Here is a 16,773-nt window from a genome sequence, read left to right on the forward strand (position 1 = left end):
AAACCTCAGAGAGGAAACCTCGTGTAGCTGAGAGGGCAAAAAGAAAGAATCATTTCAGTCCTTGAACCTGTCTTCTCTTCACATCAATGCAAAGACTCCTCAAGGAAACTTTAAGACACCTGGGAGTTTTGCTGACAACTCTGAAGGATTCATGCGCATGCTGTTTGAAACAATGCCAGAAAGCTCTAAATGTGCTGATTCTGGGGGGTCATTTTACTTAGCTGCAAAAGCCTTTAACCTTAGTGTAGTATCACTAACATGACAACAGTTAACATTTCACCTTCTTAAAATGCCCAGCAATTGGGATTACTATTAACAAGCAAATTATTCCTTTTCTCTGTCTCTCTGTCTCTGCCCCCCCCCCCTTTTTTTTTTTTAATTATTATTATATATTTCTCAGAGTTGTTTCATTGGCTGCAATCCTGGCTAGCATTCCCCTTGAACTCTTCATAAATTGCCACATAACCACGTGCAGGCTCAAGCATGATGTTTAGGAGGCATGTAAGATCAAGCCTGCTGAGCATTGAATTGCATAGCCAGTGCTTAAGAGGAAAGGCTGTTCATATAAATAATTTATTCACCCTACCATTTGCAGTGATTTTTTTCATTATCAACACAAGGATATCTCCAGTGGTTTCAGATCTCTTCACCTCCTTCTGCTGCACCCACAGTGGTAGGTATGAGACTGTATAGAGCGATAAGGACAGCAACCCAACTGACTGCCTGATTAACCTGTTCAAGTAGGCCAGGTTGGAGCTGCTCACAGTCTCATCTGTCTCCCATTGTTATACTGTGCTGAATCCCGAAAAGTGTTAGATGCCTTCTGTCACGTGAAAGCCACAAGGTACCATTTCAGCAATGGGAACCAAATGTGTGCACCAAATAGTTCCCAGGTATTGACCTGAAGTATGGTCTCTGAATGTCTTCTAACACAAAGATGAGAAAAGATCTCATTAAAAGAGGGCTTCAATTACTGAATAAATATTTCATCCATTTTACTCATTAACAAAGGAAGTTTTTAAGCAAATATTAATTACTCCATGATAGGGTATTTGTATTCTGTCTTCTTAAAACACTGTGTAGTTGAACCCTGTTAATTAAGAGCCTATTCCTGATCCATATGTGGTCTTCAGTGATAGCTAAAGGGAAGAACTAGCTTTTGGCATGACCTATGAAGTTTAAGTAAGCAGCTAACATGACCTACAGAATCACAGGTCTGTCCAAATGGTCAGTAGATATCTGTCCCTTCAGTTCTCTCAGCATTCAAAACAGGTGAATTGACACCTCATTTGAGGCCGGGAAGAGCAGCTTGCTTTTGATGGTCTGTGATCTAATGGACAACTTTGTGCTCAAAGTCCCTTGAGCCTCTTTCAGTCCATTCTATCTAAGTCCTCAAAACATTCGTCTCCAGAGCAGCTAACATGTTTAGAAATCAGACATGTAAGAAAACTGTGTGAGAGACAGTTTAAGAAACAAAATTTTTTAAGCAAATGTTGCAGTTTTGGAGTAGCTGACGCACAATTTTCTTTTTAATAGATTTACTGACTGAAACAATCTTTAATTAGATGGTTTTAATTAGAATTCACTTCCATAAGTTATAAGTCACAAAGCCAGATTCCACTTAAAATAAAAATATCAGCATTTCTGTTTTAGAGAACATTTGTGTTGCTTGGTCACTGGAATTAAGTGAGTCCAACTGTCTTTTTTGCTGTGAAACAATCTGAGGCTTTTAATTTGCATATATAAAGAATCAGTGAGAGCATCAAGGAAAACCTTGGACCAAAATCACAATCATCAGTGGGATTATATGGTTGCTAACTGTGAGCCCTTGTTCTGAAATGGCTTTGCAACTGAGAATGAAGCTAAATACAAATGGTTAAATTCACACAACAAACACCCATATGTTTTGTTTTGCGCTGTCTGTATCTATTCATCAAAAAACCTTCCATTTAGGGAAGGTGTTCTTACACTGAAAAATGTTCAGTTCATTGGCTTATTCCCTGTAAGAATTAATAAACCCCTGAAAAATTGCTGTGCGCAACAGCTTTAATAGCTCTGTCCGGCTGCTTCCCAGTCTCTACCCCTTGAAAATAAAACAAATTCTAACTATAAATCAAGGCCATTGAAAATGGAGGCCAGTTGCACATCACAGAGAATGGTTTTATAGGTGGAACGTGGGCTTGCTAATTTCTAGAATAAATTATTGTATTTTACTGGATGCAGTTCCATTTACACACTTTCTATCACAAAGACTTAAAAACAAAATCATAATCCCTACAAAAGACTGATTTTAATATGCTTAATTCTTTTCCAGGCATTTCTCAGTATAAAACGTTTAGCTGACAATGTGCCAGGAAATCCCTTTCATTAAAATAAACACTGATGCACACATTGCAAAGCTATCTCCCTTATAGTATCAATGATCTTTAATAGAGTTGTTTTATTAGCAGAATAACATTTCTACCTGACAAGTCTGGAGTCAATATTTAACAGCTTTAGGTCAGATTTTGCAATAGGATTTTCCAAAACCTGGCAAAACTAAATTCTGTCTGCAAACTCCTAAAGTAGGTTTACAGATTACAAAATGAGCATTTTCATAAATATGCATGTCTCATAAATATTTGAGAAAAAAAAATGAAATGAGATCCAATATATAAATGATTCTCTAATTAATAATTCTTTTGATAGGGCAGTCTTGAATACATATTAAACACATTAGAAGAAAGAGAGAAAAAGAGGAAAAGAAGGATATAAGGAAGGGGGGAGGGAGGGAAGGAAGGAGGGTAGAAGAGGAAAAGAAAGGAGATAAGCACTAAATAATAGAAAAGAGAGCAAGGGAAGGGACAGGAAGGGACAGGAATGGTAGGTATGGGAATGGAAGGGATGGAAAGGGAGAAAGAACATATCTTGAAAGGGGAAGGGAAGGGAAGGGAAGGGAAGGGAAGGGAAGGGAAGGGAAGGGAAGGGAAGGGAAGGGAAGGGAAGGGAAGGGAAGGGAAGGGAAGGGAAGGGAAGGGAAGGGAAGGGAAGGGAAGGGAAGGGAAGGGAAGGGAAGGGAAGGGAAGGGAAGGGAAGGGAAGGGAAGGGAAGGGAAGGGAAGGGAAGGGAAGAAACATATTTTGAAACAGTAGCAAGATTTTTAAATTCTACTTGCTCATTCTAAAGCTTGAAAATCAGTCAAGAAGACCCTTTAATCTCATCAATATTATACAAAGTTCCTCACATGTATAGCCTGTTGCACATGAAAGATTGCTGTTTGATTCCTGGCACAGCTGGGATCCAGGTCTTCAGGCAGCAGAGCTGCATGAATTTAAGAACACTTTTTACTTCAGAAAGTGAAAATCCTGAGGAAGAGTAGGCTAGAAGAGCATGCTGATGATGGCCTATTGGACACTACTGAGGTTCTGATTTGGACAGGAATCTTACATTGGTTGTTCCACTTATAAAAGTCAACCTGAGTTACAGTAGTAACTCTGCAGTTTACTGTGGAGCTCTATTTTCTGTAGTTTGTAAGTATTTAGATGGATAGTTTGTTGGCGAAGTGTTGAGAATTCCTAAACTCTTATGAATGGCTGATCCCTGCAGTTTCCCAAAATGAAATCTGGGGACTCAACTCCATAGTTTGTGGTAGTGGGGACTGCATTCTCACTCTCCTCTAATAAAATGGCTCTGGAGAATTTCTCATTTGAGGAAAGGCTAAGTAACCTGAGTCTGTTCAGCCTGCGGAACAGAAAACTGAGAAGGGATCTGATAAATATTTATAAATATCTAAAGGGAGGTGTGAGGCAAATTGATGAGGCCACACTTTTCTCAAGTGTGTAGCAATAGAACAAGGAATAATGGCCTAAAATCTGAACATAAGATCCATAAGTACTAAAATGTGGAAGAACTTCTTTATGGTAAGGGTGACAGAGCACTGGCATATGTTGCCCAGAGAAGTTCTGGAGTCTCCTTTTATGGAGATATTCAAGATCTGTCTGGATACCTACCTGTGTGATCCATTGTAGGGTTCCTGCTTTAGCAGTGGAGTTAGACTCTATGATCTCTTTGGGTCTCTTCCAATCCCTGCAACTCTGTGATTCTGTGGATCGATTATCATTCCCTCTGCACTTTGAGAGATGTATTCATTGTTTTCCTTAGGTTGTTGTCCCACTGCAAAGGTTTTTGTCATCTACACAGACAGCAGGGAAGAAGATGTGCGATCACCACATGTAATGTTTTAGGCAGTCAGCTATCTGACTGATTAGGCACCAAAGTAGATTTCAGGAGAGTTAAAGAAAGGAGCAATCTTAGTTTCTGTACACAGCTGTGAACAGTTACACTGAGAATGTGTTGGTTTTATCTCTTGGCTGTTACTGCTGAGTTTGAGCTATGTCTGCAAAAAGACTGGCAAAAATTACATTCCTCAGGAGCAAACAGCAGAACAGTGATCCGTAAGTTGTCCACCTAGCTTCTGCCCCATTCCTTGTGTTGATGCAAGAGCTTCTTAGTCCCTAGCTTTACACCACTAGATCCCATATCTAGGAAATCTCACCAGCAATACAAAATCCAAAAAAATCAATGGAGAAACAGGTTTGTATACATCTGAGTCATCTTTCTAAGCTTGTGATTTTCAGCTAAGCTGAACAACTTTTGTTGACATTCACCAGTACTGCTATTTATGAAGTTACTGTACTTGTTCACCCATGCGATTATTGACTACAAGAAATTTCTTCCTTTTACACATACCACATAACATTCCTCATCTGTTCCCTAGTGAAAAAAGAATCTGTACTTCTACTTAGACCCACTCTAGAATTACAGCTTCTGCTGCATTTTTCAAAATAGTTAGGAGAATGAGTTTCTTTCCAAAGTAGTGGCATTCAAGATTCAAGTAACAATATTAAATCTCTGTTCCACACACAGAACAAGATGCCCAGCAAAATGCAGCCAAGGTGCCTGAAAAATAAACAAGAGATAAGAGAGGAATTCAGCTATTACCCTTTCAGGGAATTTTAGTTAAGAACTTAGGAACTCCTACATTCATTGTGAAGAAAAAAAGCTTTGTAAGTTACTGAGGGTAAGAAAGTTTGCATTTGTTGGTCATATTCTGCACATGGGGACACTGAGTTTGCTGAATGCATCAAAGTGACCAAGTATTTGTCACTTACAAGACCTAGATCAACACACCTTCATTTTGAAATATGAATCCAGCTTTTCTATCTATTCCCAAGAAAATAATTTCTGTGAAATGTGTAAGCACTAGGATCCTATCTGTTCATCCTCCAAGGTGTTTGCATATGACACGTTAGCAGTTAGCTCAGAAATGGTTTGGACTATAAATTAAGAAGGCCAGGTTCTGTGAACAGAGATGTGTATTTGCATAATTTTAGAGGAGTAAAGTTAGAGTGCAGTTGTGATCATGTGGCCAGTGGGTGGAACCACTGTCTTTTTGAATCCTTACAACAGGAGACTTTTTTTTTTTGCCAAACAAAACTGAAAGAAGTTTGGACTCCAAGAAAGTGCACTATACTCCTCCTAAACTTCCCTAATTAGAGGACAAAAATGTATATCTTGCTCTTATATCAGATTCACAGAAGCTGAAAAATAGTAGAAATACTATTTCTACTAAAAGTATTACCATTTCTTATTAGAAATAGTAAGAAAGTGACAGATATCCAGCACTTATATGCTACAGTGAATGGCATTCTACAAGTGGCATATTATTTATGTATTAACAAATATAAATTAAGTACTGGAAGGATCTTCAGATGTGTTAAGGCTAAAGAATAAATGCTTGGGTTTACAAGAAACTAATTCAAAATACATGATAAAGAAATCTCAATTAGTTGGACACAGAATACTGCTAAAGAAACTTCTGGAAAAGTGATAAAAATGGGGCACTAGAAGGTAGAAGAAAGAAGAAAGATAAAAAGCATATTCTAAGAAAAAAATCTTGGGGAATGGGACAAGGTAGATCTCCCTTCCTGACATTATATCCTCTATTCACTGAAGAGAAAATGTGGATATTGAAATAAGCAGAACACTAACTTTACCACTGAAACTCATGTAGAAAAGATGTTTTACCCACTTACAGATATACATTTATACACATTTGTTACTTTAGTTTATACATATTTTATACACATTTTATAACTTTAGTACTTTTTAATGACAAAATGCATCATTTATGGCAACGAACAAAGCAATGCTCTCAAAGTATCTGCCACTGCCGCAGTAGAAATAAATAGTAGGACCTCACATTACTGTGGCCAGTAGTGTCAAATAAAGGATAGGTACCAAGGGGATCTCCACTAATATTTCTCATAAAGGAGAAAACAAACCACAACCAAATTGTGAATGAAATTCTGTCAGACAGCTCCAAGTGAAGATGTGAAGACTGAATTATGAGCAGCAACACTTTGACTAGGGCAGCAAAATTTCTTTACAGTTACCATTGTAGGGTTAAACTGAGGACCTTCCAAAGTCACCAGCTTTAACTAATATAAAATAAACAAAATCTACTTAAATCTTACAGAAAAAAAAAAAAAGAAGAAAAAAAAGAAAAAAACAGAACATGCCAGATACTTACACATTCCTTTCTATTAGAGATTTAAAACATCTCTCTCCACTTCATGAGGGGAACTATGAAGTTGAGGAAAAACCAAGATCACAAAAAATTTTGGGTTCATGGAGAGTAAACAAATATTTGTCAGGATTTTTTAGTTATATACAGAGGTGTAAAAGCAAAAAGCTAAAATAAGAAATGAAATCTCCACCCAGTATCATTTTCTGATCAACTGTTTTTATAAGGATTTCATTATTGGATGTCCTTGAAAAATCTGGAGAGTAGCAGAAGGCATACAATATTACTTAATAGCACCTGAATAGAATATTAGTGTATTGATCTACCTCATGAGCCATTTGTACAGCCTAGTGAAATCTTCAAAATTTTCACAATAGATATCCAAACACTAGATATTCAAATAGGTCCTAAAGCAGTACTGTGTGTCTCAATGCATAGATGTTATTTTATCTGTTCTAATAAGGAATTTAAATGCAAGGCAATAGAAGAGTAAACCAAAAACCAAACCAAAAGGCAAAATCTACATAGAGAAATAATAGAAAAACACATGAAGAGATCCAAGCTCAATGAGAATTAACTTTATATCTTTGCACTTTGCAGTATATCGTGTTCACACACCCAATTAAAAGAAATGCCATCTCATTTGGAAAATATCTATTGATTTCCCAGTTCATCAGATCAGCTTGATGTGTCCGGCAATGGCTCCTATGACATCATCAATATTTTTCTATTTAGAATAATGACTTATTTTATATACCAAGAGCCATAAAAAAGAGTATATACATATATTTCTAAGGACATCAGTTTAAAAACCATCTCAATTTCCCCCCTTAACATACAATATTTTTTATCCGCCTTTAAAAAAATCTGGATCTTGCCATGAGATTCATTTATGGAACTCAGTAAATTTGTTTAGTTTATAAATCAACCACTAAATCATGTTTCCCATATTAGATGCTGTCGCTTTGGCCTGCTTTTAGGGTCCAAATTACACACATTTTTCTTTTAGAGTATGCAGAATACATTTCATAGAAATCCTCCCAGCCCTGCTGCCCCCCTCCCTTTTTCTTCTTTTGCAGCCTCTTGTATCTTTTAACTGTCTGGATTCCAATTGCTTCATATTATCTCTAAATCTTTCTACAGAGTCAAAAAGTCATCCATTTAGCTAGATGTTTATTCTGTTCAATTCCTCATGTATGTTTTTCAAGCTACACTTACAGCTGAATCACAGCCCAGTTTCTAGCAGTGGGAAGGAATATTTATATGCCCTGGACATAGATGTGCCCTTAATCAGAAGTCCCTATAGGACCAATTGCCATAGAAAAAATCAAGCAAGATCTGAGCCAGGAACCAGAAATGAGACAGTTTTGACATCTAACCTCATGTAATTCTTTCTTCTAAGAGTCTCACTCTGGAAATGGGGGAGGTAGAAGGAATTCCTTGTCTTTTCTCCTCCTTTCCAGCCTACTCCACATGGAGGGCTCCCAGGCTCCACTGGGAAATAATTTTGCCAAGGATGCGAGGCTGCTTAGAGAGCTTGGAAACCTCCTTGCAGCTGGAAGTGCAGCAAATGTACTAGCACTGCTGCTTTCAAATATTCCTGATTTGCTCTACTCTTACACAGTTCTGCCTGTTTCACAGGATGTGGCCAGTGTGTCTCTGTGCTAGGACACAGCAACATCTTCCTGCCTTTACGGTAGGGTTGAGAGACACAGGGTTGTTCTTCACTAGAGGCAATGCTATCACCTCCTAAGACCCCTGAATTGGGGCTGGTTACAGCAGTTTGAATAAACAAAGCAAGACAATCACCAAACTCACTAAATCATCGTACCATCTGAGTAGTTACTGGAATGTGGTTTGCTGACCTCTGGTGGTTATCAAAGCTACGAGAGATGACTTGCCAGACAGACCTGGAAAGTCAAAGGTCTTAAGAACTCTTACAGCCTATCAACCATGATTTAAAAAGGTGGGAAAAGCTGAGTACTTGAATCCCAAACTCTGGTTACCACTGTCCTGCTGCAGGCAGATTAAATTGCAGCACTCAAGTTGATGTCATTTTACCTAGCACAAAATCTGAAATAAATCATAGAATAGAATCATAGAATTGCTCAGGTTGGAAAAGACCTAAAAGATCATTGAGTCCAACCACAACCTAGCCATACTACCCTAATTCTAACAACTCTCCACTACATCAGTCTGCTAAATGTAGAGCAACAGCTTCTGTTTTGTATGTCCTCTCAGCTAGCACATTTCTTTTATCTTCCTTCCTGCATTGTTCCCATCCCTGAAACATCCCCTGAGGAAAGCTTGGATATCATCGTGCACCAGGCACAGCAGGGAAGCCCATGATGTCAGTGAACAAAGGCACTGAGGGAGGAAGAGCGTAGATGAGTGATGTCCTCTGCAGGGCTACACAGAAAGCCCCAGGAAGACTCTGGATAAGGCTCAGTACATTCTCTACAAATTTTTGCCTACAACTCTGCCTTGAACTCATCTGTGGAAAGTAGAGCTGAGATGAAACTGACTCAGTGGTACTGCTCACAAGGTCCAGGGAGGGCCATGGCCTGGACCTGCACTCAGCCTGTTCTTTCCCAGCTGTCTCTGACATCCTACTCACCACACAATGCCCAGCAAGTCAGAGAGCAGCCCAGAACTGCCTGAAACTCATCTTCTGAGAATTAAAAGATAAAAAAGGCAAGCCCTCTGTCTCAGACATTATTAAAGTTTGCTATGAGTCATCTTTGTCCTAGGTTGTATTCCTTCCAAGGAAGTGTTTTCCTCTGTCCATGGAAATGCAAACTAAATATAAATACAGCTTTCTCAGTGACATTTGACCAGCTTAATGACTATACCATCTTCAAGGACACTTTCTGTTCTTGTATTGTTCCTATTTGCCTTGTTCTGAATAGTGGCTAAAGTAGACTATAATCTATTTGAGCCTGAAATCATTTCTGTTTACACGTATGTCTGAAATTTTCTATTTAATAAGTGGTAAATGTTCACGCCTTCTGCTTTTTGCCACATGCATTACTTTGTTCAGCAATGTAGTGCCTCATTTATTCTTCTATCACTGTCACTGGTTCCCTAAGCTAACTGTGAGCACTGATCCTCATGATTTGTTGAAATTACACTAAATTCATCAATATACATAATACTAAAAAAGATTCAAATAATTAACTTTTTTCAGACAAACATGCTGTGGAAAACTTGCTCCAAACATCTCTTCTTGTCCCAGTGTAGACTTTGTTAGATTTGATTCTCTTCTCTGATAGAAAATAAGGTAACAAATGGCCCAAAGAATGTCTCATTAGCACACTTCTGGAAAATAAAAAAACACATCCACACTAACCATGTTATAAATGAGATTAAATGCGAGTTGTTTTTAAGGAATGTAAAAATATTGCATGAATACTGCTTTAGGGTCACTGCTCTGACTTCTTTTAGACTCAGTTTACAAAGAATCAATGAAATATGGCCCTTACTGAAGATTCTTGGAATAAATGGTCATCATAAACTATTGGTTCTCAATTCTTTTGTGTAAGCAGGTGTAGGCTAGTATCTGCTAGGTGAGTAGCAGATACTATTTCCAGTATACAACGGATCATTTCATTATTAAGGGCTAAAATTTGTCCTCTGATATGTGTGAATGTCTCCCATTGAAGTAAATGAAAATGTCAATTAATTATTTAGCTTAGTTACAGGGGTATAACTAGAACAATAATGAGAAGAAATTAAAAGAAGAAAAATTTAGATTGACTATCAGAAGAAAACCCCAAGCAGTGAGACTATTTATAGCACTGAAGAATACATGTGATTTTAAACATGTGATTGATTCTGTTTTTTTCCTAATGTTGCATACATGTATATTTCAGTTCTTAAGTTAGGTCTGGACTGCATCTTTCCCATCATCAAAACATTAGATGGTGAAATAATTTCTCAAGGGAGAAGAACACTTGGGAACATTTAAATTAGATTGGAGAAACATCAGGAAATATAGCACAGAAATCAATTCCACATTAGCAGGAAGATATAGTGGTTGATCTTTATCATCCCAGCATTCCACATAGTGTTTATAATTTGGATCTTATAGCTTATTTCCAGCTACAGGATGTGGAGGTCTGAGGAGGTGAAAGAAGGCATTTGTATTCACTTCATTACCTGTGTAGGCCAGGTACACGCCACCAGTTAGATGACTGATCTTGCTGCTTGCCACAGCCTGTAATCTTCTGTGGAGGAAGCATATCATAGAGCCTACAGAAGGTGACTTGCTGTGCACTCTGCCTTTATCATAAGTAAAAACAAGCAGATTGATCAAGCCAAGGCATTTATGTTGTACAGCCTCAGCTATCTCTTATACACAGGACACACAATATTTACAGCTACTGTTAGAAAATTCAGATATTTTTTGTGTCTGCATGTATTTCCAAGCTGTGTTCATGGATGAAGGCAAACATTATCTCCTTGATATAAAGAAGATGAAAATCAGAAATGCAGAAGGTGCTGGTGAGTCATACAGTGCTCAGAACTGCTCACTAAATGCATATTCTAAACCATAGCAGCAGAAATGACGGCAAAGCCTTTATGTTTTCTGATAATAAGCTCTTTGAAACATTGCGGGCAGACTCTCTCTACATCATGTCACACAGGACAAGGAATGGGACAGGGCCTCAGTGCTTCTCAATTCATAGACATGCCATACAATACAACAAGCCAGCCTTATAAAGGCATGCTGAATGAGGCTGTGTGCCTGCAAGGGAAATTTAATTGGATTTCTTTATAGGTTACAACAATCCAATGAAAAAATTATGTAAGAATAGCATGATTCAGTTTCAGCATGCACTTCTCCCTTTTAAAAGAGAGAATTCTTCATGCACACAGAAAATAAAGGTAAAGATGAAAACAACCTAAATCAGTGGTTTTCACCCCTAATAGACTGCATGGCCCAACTTTATTCTCAACAGCATAGATATTGTATGCGTCATTGTCCCAAGTTAGGACATAAAAACACGAATTATAAGCCATTTAATGTGAATATATAGGCTTTCAGAACTTCTGGCTTTGACTTTTTGGAAGAATAATGATGTCTTTCATTCTGTCCCCATACTCTGGATTACAGTGACTTAGAAAATGAAAGAAAATAAAATATTGCTTCATACAGCTTGCAGATCCACGTCAGTGAATAATGATGAGTTCAGGCATTGCAGGTTTGAGTTGCTTGGGTGTAACTTGAATATTTTTGTGCCTTTCTTCATATTTTACACACATTTTCACTTTAAGTAGCAGCCACAAAAACATACAGGTTTTGGATTTCTTTAGGGTGCATGCAAAATGCTTGCAAGTGTGCATGTGTGTGAGTTTCTGTAGATATATAACATATATACCCATTAGTCAAACCTTAAAACTCAATGAAAAGTGGCAGCAAGCTTGACAACAACCTGTTGATTTCTGATACAGTCAGATACAGCAAATCATCAACCCTTTGGTAACTTCAAATAAAGTTATATGGATAGTTTTTATTGTATTTAATGTGGAAATGAAGAAGATAAGCAGTAATATCAGTTTCACTAAATTTTATAGTAAGCCTCACCTACTTACCTCCTTGGTTATTAGTACAGCACAAGGTTTTAGATTGGGACTATTAAGGTATTTGTTAGCATTTTCAGGCATTTTAGTGTACAAGCAAGGGACAGAAGAGTCTTATGGCTCCAAGAAAAAAAGCAGAGAGAAGTATAATGCTGTAGAATAAAGATGTTAATTTTATACTTCTGCCAAAATTATCAGCAATCAAAACTAGATCAATAGTGATATTAAAAATTTATTGTCAGCTTAAAAAAAAAGTCTTTCACATATGATGGAACTCTTATTTTAGAAATTACAGTTCAAATGTTATGACTGTGAAATAAAATGTTATATACCAAGTATGTTGTTTTGCAGTAAGAGGTAAATTTTTGTAACAAGGACTTGCAAAATACACAGCCTAGTCACTATTACAGCATACGTCCATCTATGCTACAGCTAGCACTAGCATTAACATTCTTTATCATAAAATTTCAAAAGCTCATAGTATTTTGCCTTCTGTGGCTTGTTTCCATGATGGTTTATTGACCTGAATTAGTTGACACTCGAAGAAGTGTTTTCCTTCAACAGCCTGATCCCATCTTCTGAAGTACAGAGGCTTTCATGAGTTAACAAATTCCTCTAGCAATTTTTGACAGCAGTTCTGTGGATTCAGGCCCTGAGGCCTGTAGTTTCATATACTTAACTTTTTTCTCCCACTAATATTCCATGTTGAGCCCCTTCTGAGCCCTTGCTTTGGAAAGACTACACAAAAATGAGTACTCCTTAAGGAGATAAGGTTTCAGAAAAAAATGCACATCAGGGTCACAAATAAAGTGGTTTACACCAGCCTATATACCATCCAAGCAACTGAACAGCTGCCAGGCTGATGGCTCAGCTGGAGAAAGCTATATGCATTCACTGCGGGTCATCTTGCATTTGTGCCTTTGAAAATAAAAACTAATAATAATAAAAATAAAATAAGTAAATAGAAAAATAAGTCAATTCTTGTAAAAAACATGAACTTAATTATTTTGAAGGACTCTAACCTGAGCGCAATGTGGATTTCTAAAGAGGCTCAGTCTGTTTCCTCAGAGAAAATAAATTACACATACTCTTACTCTTACTCTGAGTGTGTGAAGGAAAGGAGTTGAAGGGAAAGATGAGAAAGTATTTTGAAGACTTGGCCAGATAAGGAAATGGCTATGCATAGATGGAAAGGATAGAGAGAAGAAGAAAGAAGCTGGAGGGAAGGATGTTAATTAATGGGAAGGGGGAGAAACAGCATCATTCCCATATAACACTGTTATATGGAAATGGTGGGAAGGGTAGGTTCTGGTGGCTGATTCCAGTGCAACTACTAATGCAGAGGTCCAGACAGAATGGAGAAAAAAGGTTAAACAGACTTCTTCAAGAAGTCTTTTGTCTTCTGTCATCATTTCAGTTAGTGAACGTTTTCCACATAGACTGCTTTTGGGAAGTCCTGGTCATCTAGGAAGAATGCATCTGAGCCCAAAGTTGAACAAAATATGGATTTTGCAAGCAATGCCAGACAACCCTACTGTTCCCTGCCACTTGTCATTTACCTACCATTTTTGCCACTCCTGGTGTTTTGGGGATCATATTCTTTAGTGTATCTTAGGGCTGACACAGAATTAAAAAGCTCCCTGCAAAGCAAAGGTTTACTCTTAAGCTGGATCCATTCACTGATGTGTCCTTACTGTAAAATGATGATGTTGGACCTTGTTTGATGTTAGCTGGGGATATCCCGCCCTCATGCATAAGAAAAGCTGCATAGGAGGTATTTATCATGTGTATATGGACCAGAGTGAGGCTAACAGTGGAGAGCACATGCAATCCATTTATACCACAAGCTCTCAGCCTTGTTAGAAAGAAGGCAGTGAGAAGCAGATACACCAACATGAATAAAGCAGTTTTCACTTATCTGAGGTGTCTCCTGGTGGCATTTCCATCCACTCAAGAACTTCAGACTACTATGGTAAAACCTTTTCACAACTCTGCATGCTCGGCTGTGGACAGCAGTGAGGATGAGAATGACTGGAGACTGGGAGGAGCAGGTGACCCTGGTGTGTATCCTGCCACTGCTTAGCAGAATGACTGCTGTAGCCAGAGCTCCCAGGGTGCCCCCTCTCATTCAGAGGGGTGTTCTCTGCCTCCTGTTTTAGTCTTCCTTGAGCCTGGAGTTTCTCCAAGCCCCAAAGTCTTCTTGAGCATGAGCTCATGCCTTTGGGGGAACTTGTAGCTCCCAAACACTCTTGTGTGGCTTGTGGGAAACATGAGGCCAGAGATGTGATATGTGTCATACAAGCAGAGCTGGGATCTCCCTCCAGCAAAGGAAGCCTCTTGGCTCAGAGGCTGGTGTTGAGGCAGAAACTTTGGGTTCTTTGATCATGGGGCAGTTTACTTGGTCCCTGGCCTGTGCATGGAACCCACCTATCTTAAAGGGGGAAACAAATCCTAGTGCAGGAATTAGCAAGGCTTACCGAAAGAGCTTTAAACTAGCTACAGTGGGGGAGGGAGACTCACCAGAGAGAGAGCCTAGGGGAACAATGCTTGAGCTGCAGGTGAGGCAGGTGATTCAGTTGGAGTGCATCTACACCAATGCACACAGCGTGGGCAACATGTAGGAGGAACTGGAAGCGATTTTGCAGCAGGCTAACTATGACCTAGTTACTGTTACTGAAAAATGGTGGGACCACTCCTATGACTGGAGCACTGTGATGGATGGCTACAAGATCTTCGGAAGGGATAGACAAGGAGGAAAGGACGGTGGTGTGGCCCTTTATATTAAAAACTGTTTTGATGTTGAAGAGCTTGGGATTGGGAATTATAAAAGTTGGGTGTCTATGGGTAAGGATCGGGGGAAGGCCTGTAAGAGTGACATCTTGGTGGGGGTCTGTTATAAACCACCTAATCAGGATGAGGAGATAGATGAGACATTCTATGAGCACCTTGTGGAAGGTGCACGATCAACAGCACCTGTTCTCATGGAAGACTTCAACTTCCCTGATATATGTTGGAAATATAATACAGCACAGAGGAAGCAGTCAAAGAGGTTTCTAGAGTGTGTGGAAGATAGCTTCTTTACGCAACTAGTATGAGAGCCCACAAGGGGTGGTGTCCTGCTAGATCTGCTCTTCACTAACAGAGAAGGACTGGTGGGAGATGTGAAGGTTGGGGACTGTCTTGGGCAGACCAACCATGAAATTGTAGAATTCTCTCTTCTTGGAGATGTCAGAAGGGTGACTAGCAAAACTGCTTGAATCTTGAATTTCAAGAGGGCGGATTTTGACCTGGACAGGATGCTTGCTGCAAGGGTTCCTTAAGGGTAAAGGGAAGCCTGAACGCTGCTCAAGATGAAAATCTTAAGGGCACAAGAACAGGCTGTTCCTGAATGCTGTAAGGCAAGCTGCAGGGAAAGAAGACCAGCATGGATGAACTGGGAACTATTGTTGAGACTCTGGAAGAAAAAGGGTGTCTATGTCCTCTAGAAGAAGGTACAGGCTACCTGGGGAGATTACAAGGAAGGTGCTAAGGTGTGCAGGGTGAAAGTTAGGAAGCCAAAAGCACAATTAGAACTTGGCCACTGCAGTAAAAGAGAATAAGAAATCCTTTTACAAATATATCAACAATATATCAACCAAGGAGAATTTCCATCCTTTACTTGATGCAGTGGGAAATGTAACCACTGAGGATAAGGAGAGGGCTAAGGTCCTCAATGCCTTCTTTGCATCTGCCTTTAATTGGCAGGTCAGTTATCCTCAGGGCACTTTACACCCTTATCTGGAAGTCTGGGATGCTACACAGAATACACCCCCGGTGATTCAGATAGAGACAGAGAGCTCCTCCTCTGTCTGGACTGTCACAAGTCCATGGGACCAGACAGGCTCCATCCTAGGGTGCTGAGGGAGCTGCTCTCAGCCATTTACCAGCACTCCTGGTTATCTGGAGAGGTCCCAGAGGACTGGGGGCTTGCCGACGGGACTCCCATCCACAAGAAGGGCCGTAAGGGGGATTCATGGAACTACAGGCCTGTCAGCCTGACCTCATCACTAGGGAAAGTTATGGAGCAAATCACTTTGGGTGAGATCACACGGCACGTCTGTGGCACCCAAGGGATCAGGCCCAGCCAGCACGGGTTCATGAAAGGCAGGTCGTGCTTGACCAACCTCATCTCCTTCTACGACTGGGTGACCAGACTGGTAGATGACAGGAAGGCTGTTGATGTAGTCTACCTAGACTTCAGCAAAGCCTTTGACACAGTCTCTTACAGTATTCTTCTGGGGAAACTGGCTGCCCGTGGCCTGTACAGGTATACCCTTCTTTAGGTAAGGAACTGGCTAGAGGGCCAGCTCATTGGGTAGTGGTGAATGGAGTTAAGTCCAGCTGGCGATCCGTTACAAGTGGTGTCCCCCAGGGGTTGGTACTCTGGTCCGTCTTGTATAATATCTTTATTGATGACCTAGGTGAGGGGATTGAGTGTACCCTCAGTAAGTTTGCAAATGACACCAAGCTGGGAGGTGGTGTCAATCTGCCTGAGGTTAGGGAAGCCCTTTGAAGGGATCTAGATAAGCTGGATTGCTAGGCTGAGGTGAATGGGATGAGGTTCAACAAGACCAAGTGTAGGGCCA

The sequence above is a fragment of the Phasianus colchicus genome, chromosome Z (genome assembly GCF_987193195.1).
Source record: "Phasianus colchicus chromosome Z, bPhaCol1.hap1.1, whole genome shotgun sequence".
NCBI classification, from domain to species: Eukaryota; Metazoa; Chordata; class Aves; order Galliformes; family Phasianidae; genus Phasianus; species Phasianus colchicus.